Below are 15556 nucleotides of genomic sequence, written 5' to 3'. Positions count from 1 at the left end.
AGAGACAAGGGCAGTGCCTAGCAGGATAGGGAAGTTTTGGGTCTTAAGTATACAGAATAGCTAGTTACGCAAAGAATACACTTCTAGCTACTAATATTGAATTGTGGCCAAAGAATGTCATCCAAAAAATTCACACTTGTTTGCTTTAGAAAACATTATAATTACAATTGTTGGAGTATGTCAGTATTTTGGGTGTTGATATTTACACGGGCATGTAAGAGAAAGGTGCGAAAAGAACAAAGAAAAGTCAGTTTAGAAAGTTAAAGATGTAACTGCTAAAAGTAGCTAAATGCAGAAAGAGTAATTCCAGAATCTAGCAATCGTCACATTCAATGTGCAGAAAAGTAAGAGAAAAAGCAAATAAACTAGAAATAAAATGTTTTGTAGAATGATGCACACTTATTCAAGAAAAGAGAATCAAACAGATAAAGTCTACCTGATGCAGGTAAGCCAAACCATGCTATAGGAAACTAGTAAAGGTAGAAATGAATGCACCAATAAATGCAGTAATATATAGAAAGAATCTTTAAGGAACTTTTTTTTAGAAGGACCCCCATGATGTCCTTGAATAAAACCAGTACATATTCATCAAGGATAAATCCTATCTTCTAAATCTTTGTTCATGGGATGATACTAGGCTTTTGCCCCAGAGGCCCTTATAAGCCTAGTCAAGAATTTTGACTCATGTTCCCACAAAGTCATCTCCTGTTTCCCCTGTCCAGCAGGGACACAGGTGGGATCCCAGGAGTGTATTTTCTGTTTCCCATCCAATCGTCCAGGTTCCTCTTAAAGAGAGCTAGAGAGGTACATTGTTTGACATTGAGGGGGAGTCTATTCCTCAAATGGGGGAGTCTTTGCGACACAAATCTTCCTTACAACAAGTTCTATTAATGTCACAGGCCAGGTTGAGTCTTTGCATGTGGGTTGCGCGAGTGGAGTTTAACTTACACATATGCAGCAACTCCATCAAGGCTGGGTCTTAGATGGCCTTGTATGCCAGACAGAGGTCAACTTTGAGCAGTCTGTATGAGACTGAGTAGAGGAACAGGGCTTTTAGCCTATCTGTAGGATTTTTCTGGTTCAGGAACCTCTGTGGTCTCTCCAGCTGCTGCATGTGCTTGGCAAGGTACATGCCGAAGTGGGCATTGTACTCAATAATGGGTCTGATAAGGGAGGAGTACAGGGATGTTATGACCTCCTTAGATGAAATACCCTTACTTATGAAGTGGGTCATGTAGAAAGCCTTCCTTACATCGAAGGCAATGTGGTGGTCAAAAGTCAGGTTGCTATCAACCTGGGTACCCAAGTCTCTCACAACTGATTGCATGCTTAGTACATTGTTATTAATCTGATAATTAGTGGGGATGCCATTTTAACCAAAGGGGATAATGATGCATTTCTTGGCACTTAGTTTGAGGCCATGCTTCTTGCACCAGTCATTAGTTTGGGTAAGGCCCTCTTGGAGGATGTTCACATCATAAGGGAATTTAAGACAGGACCTAGCTTGCATTCATCTGCAAACTTGTATAGCTACATACCACTGGTTTTGGCTTGCACCTCAGAAAAGTATATCCCAAACAGTAGAGGCAACAAGATAGATCCTTGGGGTACACCACTCATTACGGTTCTACTAGAGATGGCTTCCCCTATTTCGACTGAGTGTGTTCTATCAGTGAGCCATTTAGCTACCCATCTGGTAACATATGTTGATGCCTAGCTGGGAGAGTTTATATATTATGCCTGAGTGGGGAATAGTGTCAAAGGCTTTGGCTAGGTTAAGGTAGGCGGTGTGCACCATCTTCCCCTTGTCCATGGCTTTGGAGACTGTTTCAAAGAATTCGACCAAGTTTAACAGGCATGTTCTCCCTCTGACAAAATCAAACTGTGTGGAATCAAGGTTTTGGACGTTGCCAATATCCTTGTTTATAAGGTCCATGACAATACATTCCATGGCCTTGCAGATCAGGCTAGTTAGGCTGATGGGCCTATAATTGCCTGGGTCAGTGGATATTCCACCTTTGTGTAGAGGGATGACAGTGGCTGCCCTCCATTTGGCTGGGATGAAGCCAGTGCTCAGGCTTTGGTTAAATAGGATGCCTAATGGAGCTGAGAGCTCATGCCTGAGTTCATGTATGATATAGCCAGGGACTTTGTCGAGTCCCATGGAGACTGTATTTTTTGCCTTTGACAGGGCATTAAAGACCTGCTCCCTGGTGATGAGGGGGGGTCAGGTGCTGGGGGGGGTTCATATTACGTTGTCGAATGACAACAATTTCAAATGCTCAGAAGAGCAAAACTGCCAAATATCTAAACTTTTATTGTGGGGGGCTGTGCCCCACACACCCCCCGCTAAATATATATACCAATTCCAAGATCATACTACAGTGAGGAAAGGGCAAATATTCCAATCTTCACTGTACTGCGATCCTGCAATCCAAACTTCGATATGCGGCGGTTTCACTCTTCTCAGCATTCAACATTGTTGTCATTCGACAACATAATAGGAACCCGTGCTGGGGATGTACTGGTTTACAGATGGGGGGACAGGGGGGTGAAGTTTTCACTGAATCTGTCTGCCAGCATGTTGGCTATATCTACGGCATTTGTGTACGTGGTGTTATTCACCATCAGTTCAGAGCAGATTTGGGTGTTACCTTTCAGATTGCAAACATATGTGAAGAAGGCCTTGTGATTGTCCTTAGTGAATATGGCCAATTTGGACTCGAAGTTAGCCTTTATTGGATTTCACCAGTGACCTTATTTGCTTGTTCAGAGAAAGGAGAGATTGCTTCCAACTTGGCACCTGCTCCTTCTTGGTTCTGGACAGCAATTTTTTTCCCTTTTATTATAGAGTTTGTTTATTGCTGCTGTCCACCAGACAAGTTTACTCTTCCTTGAGAAAGATGATTTGGTCCTGTCAGGTATTGCTGAGTCCATATAGCTATGTAGGTGCTCATAGTTTTTTGATGTAGGCTTGGACATTAGTACTAGTTCCAACTGAAGGGACGGTATCTGTGAAGCTGCTTATACCTGCTCTCAGGAGAGTGTAGTCAGCTGTGGAAAAGTTTTTTTAATTGACCCTGATGGGGGTGGGAGGTGCTTCAACTGAAAAATAACAGCAGTCATGGATGATGGATTGGGTTTACAGGGGTCATTTTGGGACCTGGTCAAGGGCTGTACATGTGTATACTGCTGCACAATAATGTTTATATCTTGCATATGTCTCTTACTTTACTGTATGTGATTTTTTTTTTCATAGGGTCTCCCTGCAAATGGATACTGTTCAGTGGGATATCCCTGGTCAAAGCATTGTAAATAAATAAGAAAATAAGAAAAATCACATTTGCAAGGATGTATGGTTATCGTGTGCAGTTAATAAAATGTTATAGCACGTATATCTATAGTACAATAAACCTGTTTTGTCATTAAGTTCTGCTTCTGATTAATGGAAAGAAAACTACAACATTTTGCTTACTTTTACTTTAAATGGCAGTAATTTTTTTTTAATGAGGCTACCAGGACTTTTTTCTGTGAGCTGTACAGAAACTACATAGAAATATGATCACAGGAAAATGAAGTTTCGTCCAATCTGTGCTCTGTATTTATAGTGGTTTATTCACACCTTTGTATAGTATGCCTTCCTTACATGTACTGCTTGTTACATAGCTATGCCTAGTCAGCACAATATGAGGTTAAGTTTTATATGTACACCCATCAGACGGTCAAGCATACTGGACCTGGTACTCACCAATATGGGAGAGCTCCCCCTGTGTCACTTCCTCGCTGGTTTTATTGAATAACAAAGCTTTCTCCTTTGAAATAAAAATCAACTTGATAATCCCAGCAAAAAGTGTAACAGTTAGGGACTATTCCAAAGCAAACTACATCTTAATTAGCAATAGTATCAAAATTCAGTGCCTTTCCCAACCCCAAGTTCAGAGCAAGCTATGCAGAATTTTTCACAAAGACCCTTTAAAACCATGTAAATGGCTTTATAAAGGCTGCTGTATCTACTAGAAGTCAGCCCAAAATAAACTCTAAAAACAAACTACACAGATGGAAACCTAGCTTTTTTAGTGTATATTACAAAAAAAAATCATGGCTAAAATCAGGATGAGCAATTCCCATAATGATAAGAGCTCTCTAATTAAACTAAACATGAAACTAAAAGGACTAATTAAGTCCAACAATGCCAATTATGAGGTGAAGGTAGCCTCACAGCCTAAAGAGAACCACAAGGCCTTCCACAGATATGTCCAAAACCTGAAAGGCAGCACACAGCATTATGTTGAACTAGTGGTTAATTATGCCACCTTTGATGATCAGAGCGACATAGTCAATTTGCTGGCTGACAAATTCAGCTCAAATTTCAATCTGCACTTCTCTCTGCCTTCTGCCATGAAATACTTACTAGCATACCCCCCCCCCCCAGCTATTATCAGGGAGTAGGTCTTGGCGGTGCAAGTTAAGGAAAAAAACACAGCTGGAATTGGCCTCGGCAATAACCCAGGATGCCTCCTAAATTGATTGAAACTTGACCTATCAGGGCCACTTGAGTCACTTTTCAACTTTAGCCTCAAGACAGGCTTTGTACCATGAGAATGTTTTTCCCACTTCACAGGGGTGGATCATCAATCCACTCTGAAAACTACAGGCTTATTAGTCTAACTAGCCTAATATGCAAAGCCACTGAATTAATTATTATGGAAATGATCAAAAATCCATAGAAACCTTCAGACACTGGATCCAACTCAGTTTGGCTTTGTCAAGGGAAAGGCATGTCTACTAAACCTGGTGGTGTTCTTTGAGAAGACCACCAAGGTAATGCAAAGCATGAAGGAAAAATGGTGCACACCACCTACCTGAACCTGGCTAAGGCATTCGATAGAATACCCCACTAAGGTATTATTGACAAACTCACTGAACTGGGCATAACCCCATACATAACTGAATGGATTGTCAGCTGGTTTACAGACAGGTCCCAAGAAGTCAGGATTTGTGAGACCACATCCACTAAGAGACAGGTCACCAGCACAGTACCTCAGGGATCCATGCTGAGACCACTCCTATTTGGCATCAATTTTTCAGAGGTAAAGACTAATGTCAAGGGCCTTTGGCTGAACAAGTACACAGATAACTGCAAACTGGGAACTATCGTAGATTCCCCCACAACATAAACATCTCACAAGAGGGTCTAAAGAAAAATGACTAGTGCCAATGTCATGGATTAAAAGTCAATGCCAAGAAATGCAGTATAGCGCCTATTGGGAAAACTACCACCCAGGCTAATTACTCCATTGATAAGACACCCCCTATGAATTAACCCAGTAGTCAGGGATCTGGGAACATATGTAGACAGTAATCTGGCCTTTGACCAGCATGTGGACAAGGTGGTAAGAAAAGCATTCAATGTTGCCCAACTTATAAGTAAGGGCATGTCATCCAGATCCAAGGAAGTCACATTGCCACTTTATTTAGCCCTTATCACATCCATCACTGAGTACAATGCCCCATTCTGTATATGCAACAGCCACAACACCTGCAAAGGTTCATTAGCAGGAGAATCTAGGGTATAAACACATCGTCCTGTATGGATCACCTTAAAGCCCTGTCTCTATACTCGGTCTCCTACAGGTTACTGAGAGGTGCTCTATGTCTGGCATACAAGTTATCACTCAGATCCAGCTCTGATGGACCTTTTGCACATCTTGAAAATGAACAACATTAGAACCACTAGATCCAAATATTTAAAATTTGCTTGTGACATAAGTAAGACATGCTGGGAAAACAGATATTTGACTCTTAGGATCCCTATGCTCTGGAACGGGCTCCCCATCCATGTGACACAGTGTCTATCCCTAATCTTATTTAACCATAGCCTTGTCCAGTGGATGTACATTTGGAAATTCACCCCAGGTCTAGCCCCCATGTATCTCATAGAGGAAGACAGTAAGTATGCCCAAATTAACATACCCTCCACATAAGCTGTAGAAACTTCCTAACTAACATACCCCTCCTGATAAATGCCTATGATATATAGGGACACAAATGGGTTGGCTTGGATAGCTAAGCTGATAAAGGCCTTGGTGTTTGTTAGCCTAGTATACATCTATGAATTTATGAACCTACAGCAACAGGCCAAATCTACAAGGCTTGACCCAGATTAAGTCAATGGAATATCCAGGTGGGGGTGGGAATAACAGGCATTTGTCAATTCATCCATTTTGTAGAGAGGGAGTAGATTATTTCCTTTAGTTGGGGCACTTCCATGTTAAGACTGGGGTGATATCATGATCACAAGGCAGGATGGTGATCATTCAGTAACACGGTGGGGGGATTGAACTTGGCTTAACCTGCTGTGCTTGTGGGACATCACATGTGCTCCATCTATTTAGGTTCATCCTCCTGTTTTACACCATAATCCTCACTCTGGCCACAGTTTGATGTCCTCCTCCTTCCTCCAAACTCTCACCCCTTTAGAAGCAGTAACTCATTTGGCTGTCATGCCAATCTCTCCCTGGACAAGGACAGCCTACATGTCAAGATGGGTAATGCACTATTCCACTGGAGAAAAATGAGTGTATAGGAGAGCATAAATGATGAAATCAGTGGTGGGTGTAGGGGTTACAAAAAAGCTGTTACAGCCATGAGCACAACAGCAGTACTGAGTCATGTTTTATCTTGGTATGAACTTTCTTATCAAAGAATCATAGGAAGGTCAAGGCTACTGAGTCTTGTGACCATTACACGCCCTGCCATTTCCCACCCTGTACCTCCTCACTCAAGAAGGGCTAATCCAATCAAGCCCAGGGTGAATTATCCTGGACCCATTTGAAGAGGGATAATGTATCACATTGCTTTATCTTCTGGGAGAATGTATTTCAAAAGTGAGGGAGATGCTGAGTCTCCCTACCTTGTTTTGTTGATCTGCTGAAGTAGTTTTAGATTTCTTGTTCCGGTATTTAAGGGACTGTTTGATTTGTGAAGTTACAAAAAATCCTGGACTACTAAGTCCCTGATTCTCAGAAGACAAACATATGTTTCCTCTGAGGAGTCTGCAATATGCAAAAAAAGAAATACAGCATTTCTAGTTTTTTTCTGGCTGCTTAGAGATTTAAACCTGTGACTCTCTTTGTTAGGAGCCTCTGAGGTCTTCCTAACTGCTTGATATGTCTGACAAGGTATATCCCAATGGGGTTGTTATATTTTGTAATTGATCTGATCAATACTGAGAGCAAAGAGACTATAACATCTTTAGATCTGGATGACATTCTTTTGACAATCAGATTTGTCAAGTAGAAGGATTTCCTGGCAACCATTGATATATGGTGATCAAAGGAGAGGGAATTATCAACCTAGGTTCGCAGATCTCTAACTACATTTTAATTTTGAATTGGGCTGTTGTCAATGATGCCATATGCAACAATGTTGAATTTTTTTAGCATTTAAGTTAAGCCTATTTTTAATACAACTGGCATTTACAAGCTGGAGGGCTTCTGTGTCGGAGGGTGATTTGATAATGACTCCCATTTCGCAGTCACTGAAAGCATGGTTAACTATTGGTCTTGTTTTCAGTCTGTAGTTTAGAGAAGTAAATAATGAACAAAACCATTCCAAACACTGAGCTCTGCCGGACACTACTGGTCACATTCATCTTCTCCGATGCTACTCCTGCCACTCTTAACATGTGGCTTCTGTCTTTTAGCCAATTTATTATCCATCGTGCAACATGGCATCTATTTGTAACAAATTTAGTTTATTTATTTTGCTACCATGGAGGATGGTGTCAAATGCCTTAGCCAAATCAAGGCAGGCTGAGTGTACAGTGTGACTAGCGTCAACAACTTGTGTTGCTTTTTTGAAGAGGTTTACCAGGTTCATCAGGCAGGATCTGCATTTTACAAAACCATATTGCACTATATCTAGTCTGATGAGATTTTTAATGGTTATGTTAATCAAGTCTGTTATAATGCATTCCATAGCCTTATAAATGAGACTTGTCAGGCTGATGGGCCTATAGTTTCTAAGGTCAGTAGTACTGAACCTTTATGAAATGTCATCACCAGTATTGTATGCCATATTTCTAGAACGAAGCCTGAAGCCAGGTTCAGGTTAAACATCTCATGGAGATGTTCTACCAGAGCATGTTTAGTACTATGTAACAAACAGCTGAGTATGTTATCTAGCCTCATGGAGGAAGTGTTCTTAATCTTGGACACATTATTATTACATGTTCTGCAGTGATGATGGGGTAATTGAGACAGTCATCTCAGGAGTGAAATTTGTACCAAATGTATTTGTTAATATACTGGTAATGTTAATGGGTCCAAGTAAGTTTTACCATTTAGTATGAGTTCTTTCCATTGGTTAGTGCTGTTTCTTAGTTTTCTAGCATAACTAAAGAAGAATTTCTAATTGTCATTGGCTTTAGATGCCACCTGAATTCATAGGCTACCTTAGTAGATCCAATAGTCTTTTTTTTTTTTTTTATTTTCAATCAAATTCCTAATATCTTCCTTGACCTGGATCTCTTTAGATGTGTTGCATACTGCAATGATTTTTTTCTTCCTTTTATTGTAAATCTTATTTATATCGGTGGATCACCAAGGTGGTTTGCTTTTAAATTTCTCATTGTATTTGGATCCAGATGGAACTACCAACTCTATTTATGTGGGTATAAAACCTCTTTGAGAATCTGTCTGTGGAGGTGATATCTGGGGTGATGTTTTTAAAAGTGACTTTTAAGACACCAAGATAGAATTTGAGGATACTTGTGTGGCTGAAGTCTTTGAATACCAATATATTGTTTTCAGTGGAGTTGGGTAGTTTAAGGGAAAAGTTCACTAGCTTATGGTCTGACTTAATTGGAGAGGGAGTTAGTGGGGGAGTTGTGCATGATAATACTGCATTTGTAAGTACCTGGTCAAAAATATTTTGTCCTCTAGTTGGGCTAGTGTTAATGTAATCCACTAAATTTTTGTTTATTAGATCTAAAAACTTCTGTGCATGTCCCACCTTGCAGAAGGTGGTACTCCAGTCAATTAAGAGGTATTTTAAATCTCATAGAATAATGAAGTTCTTATTTATAGGGAGTTCATCCATGATGTTTAAGAATCTAATATGAACTTCCAGGGTCATGAAAGGTATCCTGTAACAGCCAATTAGATAGTTGATGTAGTTTAGTGTGATTTGGAGTTTGATAAGTTCCATTTGTGGGTCTCTCTGAATCTGTTTATAGGTGATATGGTCTCTGATATATATGGACAGAATACGACAGTTGTTATTTGGCTCTGAAGGCATGCATACCTCTCAACTGTCCAGATTTTCACATCATATGCAGATCTCATTGTTATCTGTTTCTCATAAAATTTGTGGTTTTCCGGCAAATCACTAAGAATTAAAGTCACTAAATAATGACACACATTTGAGTTTCTGACTTCAGAAAATGCATGCTAACACAAAACATCTTATTCTGTCAACTTTCTAAGTTTATATGAGCAATATTTAAAATCTGTCCCTATTTCTGGGCCCTTGTCCCACCATTATTTTAGGGTTTGTCCATATTTCTTTTGCTAGGGGGTTGAGAGTTATGAATGCATGGTAGGTACTAAAATCAAGTATGGAGGGAATGCTTTCTGGATATTTAAAGCACATTTGCTTTTTATCTCAGTATGAACTTTCTTATGTATTTTCTGACGCAAAACCATTTAGAGAATTATAGAAGTACAAATATTCTATATTCAATACATTGGCTGTCTGCAGCAGAACTGAGTAGTGCTATTTATTAAATGAATATAGAGTTGAAATGTATTGTATTAAGTTAGATTATAAATGGAATGTGGAATAAGAGGTGGCAAAGCCTGACATGATAGTAAGTTAAAATGAACAACCTTGGAAACTAACTACAAAGGAAACCCACTGATAGAAAGACATTAGTATGTACTGTTATTTGTCAATTTGTTTACATTATTGTAAATAAACTGAAAAGGTAGTCCTGTTGTTTGAAGAAGGTTACAAGCGGCATAGACCACAATGACATGGCTAGAAAATATTAGCTGAAAAAGTCTGTGGAACTATGCTTTAATCAGCATCTTAATAACAATACATGCAGTAGTAGTCTTGGATCTCACAACCTTATTACAAAGATAGAAATATGATTGATTATGTAAAATGCCCAAAGTGCTTCCAAAATATACCACTAAAGAATAGGCAGAGATCTCAGTCAACACAAGGATATCCTGATAAATGATAGGTCTCAAATTTGTTTATACCAAACCTAAAACAATAAAGGATACTCTCTGTAAAGTGATATATAAAATATGCAGTACACTAAAGTAACTTAAAGGTACTTTCCACGTTGCCAATCCAAGTAACAATATAGTACAACAGATATGTTAATTGCAGCACCAGTTGTATGGTATAGGTAGATGAATGGAAATATGTGGTGTTTTACGTTTGCAAAACTATCCATCCATTTAATAATCAGATACTGGAATATATAAGAGAAAAGGACATGGTAAAAAACACTTTGCTACACATAAAGCAGATTCGAAGCAACAATGCAAGTTTAAATTTTAGGTGGTGGATACGCAAAATGACTTGTCAAGATGTGGCAATAATGATAATGCACTTTTGTTATTATAAGGCAATTGCTAGATCTCACCACATGCATTTGATGAAATGAGTTTGAATAGTACACTCAGTGCAAAATTGTTTTACTGAATGAGAAACTCAGTACTCTAACAAAAAAAGAGTAGATACACCAGTTTTTAGAATTAATTTTAATGAAGGAAGGGAGTGGGTATGTGGGGGGGGGTGTATGTGTGTGTCTTTTGTACATTTGTGCTTGCATTTATATTTATTTTCTCGGCTCCTGTTTTAAACATATATAGTTAAAGAAGAAGAAGAAGAAATGTTATCCATGACTATGCTGTATTTTGGATTTTGTTTTGTGCTATAGATTGCCAAGTGACACACTGTATTTGGTGAACTAGACACTGTTTAGAATTGATTTGCATTTGATAACCAGGATGGGGCACTGATGCAAATGGACCTTTTTCAGAGTAGACCTGGGAGCACTGTCTAGTTATATAACTTGTTTAAAATAATGCAGTTAGGCAAATGGTGGCTGAGGGAATAAAACCCTAGACCACAGTGAGCAACTTAACAGTTTATTGCATTAATCCTACATGCTAACCGCTAGACAATAATTAACATGAATAAGTAAAATGCACATTATTGAGAAAGTTTTGTTCCATCAGAGCATTTCAGACAGTCAGAAAAATATCAAAGACAGACGAATGGGGCATGATAACCAGTGATGTCATGAGACAGAAAATAAAAAAGGAATGCAAGAAAAGAAAGAAAGAAAGAAAGAAAGAAAGAAAGAAAGAAAAAGAAAAAGAAAGAAAGAAAGTTGTAAGAATGAAAAAGAAAGAAAGAAAATATGACAGCATGACTGGCAATTCTTGCCACACAACTGAGAAAGGTCTGACAAGGTCTCCCTGGTTTACTTTCCATTCTGTGTTATTTAGTGTGTGCTTAAATAGTGATTTAGAAAGTGCATTAGCTTACTGTGAGAAAGTGTTGCAATAACCTAATATACACATACCCACATGAAATAGGTATGTAAAAGAAATATAGCTGCAGGTAATGCTAAGCTGCCAGCATATGCCTTAGTGGTGGACGAAACAGCCTCTAATATTACAGAACAGCATTAAGAAACCTGAGCTGTACTGCTAAATGAACAAAGACTGCAGCCTGATTTGTTTGGTTGTTACTAAATTCTCTGGTGGTTTTGCTTTTCCCAGCATGTTACCCATGCAAAATCCCACTGGAAATTAGTTGTTTACAGATCAGTAACCATTTCTTTGTAAAACTCTTAATAAATGAAACAAAATCAACTGTGTAAGTGAGCCTAGAAAAAGCTTAGTGACACAGCATTATTTTAAATACATACTGATTTATTAAACATTTACACATATAATATTTAGTTATTACATGTTTAGCTCCTTTGGAAATAAAAAAATAGCCTTCCCATAACCAATTATGCATTTCCTTCCTGCCACTGAAACAATAAGGCCTTCTGTACAAATAGCATATCTGTCCACACTAAGTTAAAAAGAAGCTGAATATGTTGCATTTTTATTGTTGGGTTTTTATTTATTTATTACATTTCCAAGCAATTAACCTTGTTAAAGCTGTTTCATCTTGTCTTATGTTCTTCTTGCCATAGTCTGCCTCTCAGTCTTACCAATGTATGAGGCAAAACACTTTTCACCCCCAGTCCCACAAACGCTGGTCAAATGAAATACAGTCTATGATGTGGATTTGGTAATGACAGGTGCCTTCATTTTCTCTGCATGTTCATTTGCTCCCTAGAGAAGTAATACAGAAGTTTTCTAATACATAATTTTGACTTACACAGAATAATCAACTTTTCCTGGGATTTGCCAAATCTTATCACTGCATGTTAATGACACGTTGTTTACCTCGGCCCACACGTCTATCTATCAGGCAGCTAGTTCTTTACAAAATTACTTTACCCTTATTTAGAAATAGCTTATTCAAAATAAATTCTCCATAAATACTACAAAAGTCTGCATCATGTTGTTTAGCACATCTTAAAGGCTAGCCAAAAATACCACACCCCAAATTTCACATCCTTATGAGGACTTTATTCCATTCACAAGGCATCAAAAATATCTTGGTATTTTTTACATGGCACTCAGTTCTTTCGAAATCATATAGACTCAGGAATAGCTAAAGTTTCTCTACAACTTAAGGTGGCCTACAAAACTTCCAATCTACTAACTCATAAAGCTCCTCATGCTATTGCCATTACTGAGTTACTCCCAATGTTTGAATATACCCTTCCTATTGCAGCTCCATTACTAGGGCAAAACTATTATAATTTATTCAAAATAAGGTTCTCAGATTTATTCATCATTAAGCAGAGCATCACTACTCCAGTATTTCCAAGGCTAAATGGCTTCCAGTGCCACCTTGGTCATCCTATTTGCTGAACCCATTCACCTTCAAACTCCTTAATGCTAAATACTGCTCACCATTGGCTAAAATGCTAATGCTGAATGAATCCTCTTATCTTCTGTGTAAAAGCACTGATATAAAACTCACCAGGCTTCATTTTTTTCCCTTGCAATCTCAATCCTCCAGCTTTTTTTTTTTTTGGAATAGCCTTCACACCCAAATTAATACATTGCAACATTTCTTGCAATTTAAGAAAAACATAAAGGAGAACCTGGTGGATGATTTTAAATTTTAGTATTTCAGTGATACTGATTACCTCCTTCTAACTACTATTTATAGTCACAGAAATACTATTTTTCCAACACACTCTTGTTATGATGGCAATATATTTCTAATAACTGTTTTTTCCTTGTTCCAATGTGTGCAGCTTAGCTCTTTTACTTTATGTGTCTTTCTGTTAGTTTTTTTGTGTAAATTGTAAATTATTGATTCTATGTATGTTACATCACTTTATGGCTAAGGTCGTGGCTTAAAAGTGTCCTACACCAGTCCTCTAACCTGCTTAACAAACGTCAAATAAAATAAAATAAATCACTCATTCCTGCTTCCTTGTACCATTTTGTAAACATTACATAAACATAAATAGAACCCAAGTGTACGGTGACCAAAATATACTTTTCCCCCTCAGAGAAGGCAGACATCTATAAGCATATTCTTTGTACAGGCCTCTTCCAACTTTGACACCATCCAGAACCCCCCTCCCTCCCACTACCAACTGCAAAAGTTCCTCACCTGTACTGGTGATTTGTTTCCGCATTTACATACACCAACCCAACTACTGCTCATGAGTACCAACCCGCTCCCACCCTAGGGGGTTCAGACTGACCTGAAAACAATAAGTTAATAAAAGGAGTCCATCTATTGTATTTGGTCCCACTTGTGAATTATAATTTCACTTTACACAGTTAAATCTGGCTAATGATCGGGAAAAGACTTTTTTGTCCAATGGTCCTTGGCAGTAATCTGCTTGCTGTTTACTGTCTTTTTGTACAAAGAAGCAGTGTCGAGGTGGTTGAGTGTCCTGACATGGGAGGCCTAAGAGTCCATACACAGCAAAAATAGACCATCTCACAGCTCTAGTTTCTATACTGCTGGAAGGCACTACAGAAATCTGAGTAGTTATTGATGCACAACTAGTACCAACTGATTCCTGGCCTGCCAAAACAGTATGTATACAATTAGTGCTGAATATCCAAGCATCTGAGGTGCAAGAATGGCAGACAGCTACTAGGATAAACCAAAACAATCTTCCTTCCATAGCAGATATACTCTGGAAGTAAAAAAAAAAAAAAAACAAGCAGCAACTGATCAAGTATAAAGAAGGTTCAGGAACCCCATCAGTGCTGCATTTCTCAAAAATACTTACCTCTCTGTGGTATGTGACATAGTGATACAAAAGGTCCAAATTGTCCATCAAACAGCCAGGAACAGTTATTTTTCAAGCTGATAAATTATATGGGCAGGTCTCACCATGGACAAAGAAAGCAAGACTTTTATTCTGTCTGACTCATATGCTAGATTCATGTCATACCTTTATTTTTGGGATAGTCAGAAAAAAGGAGGTTCTTTGAGGAGATGTAGAAAATGTGTTTTAAAATTATATTTCCTCTCATAGCTGCTACCATTCACTGTTGGATATCAAATGGCAGAATACAAATTATCTGTTAATCACCCAATTCTGGTTGTCTGACAGAAACCACATGGCTATAATCACAGGTGCCATTTCTTGAAGCAAAAAAGTTATCAGTGGTGTACCACAGGGGTCTGTATTTGAGCCCTCTCTTATTTGTCATTATTTTTCTCACAAATTTAAGACAACATTCCTAGCCTATGGTTAACTAAGTTTGAAGATGACGGTAAACTAGGAGTTGTTATTTGATCTTTCACTGACTCACAATGTCTCCAACATGTTATCAACTAGTGAAAAGACAAAAGTCTCAAATTAAATGTGAATTAGTATAGTTAATTTTGGTAAACAAAACACTTTCCCATAGATATCGGTGACACACTCCTCCAATCAAGACACTACCATAAGAGATCTAAGCAATCTTGTTGATGGTTCATTAGCTTTTGACCATTATGTCACTGCAGTACTTATGAAAGCCTTTTGTCTGTCTCATCTAATTTCCAAAGCCATCTTCTGTAGATTTGAAGAAGTTCTAATTCCTCTTTCCTCATATCTCATTAGACCTATTATTGAATATTATGCCCCTTTTGGAATGTATTTTTCTAAACATATCACTTAACTTGAGAGACCTCAGGGTTCCTAACTAACATCAGGGCTGCAGAACATTTAGTTATCAGAACAGTCTGTCAGGCGATTCTCTATACTCAATTTCTTACCGATTGCTCCATGAGGATTCATATCCCAGTGTATCTCCCACCTCTGAAACAAACTTGAAATACATGTCAAGCAGAGTAGCACCCTTACCACTTATCCTACTATGTTAGCCTGTTGAAAGGCCTTAAAAGATATGTCTACTTTTATGAAAGAACTCTTTTGTTC

Source organism: Protopterus annectens, chromosome 7.part0, assembly GCF_019279795.1.
Source record: "Protopterus annectens isolate FY-2018-M chromosome 7.part0, PAN1.0, whole genome shotgun sequence".
In the NCBI taxonomy this organism is placed as follows: Eukaryota; Metazoa; Chordata; order Ceratodontiformes; family Protopteridae; genus Protopterus; species Protopterus annectens.
Note: the sequence above shows the minus strand (reverse complement) of the source record.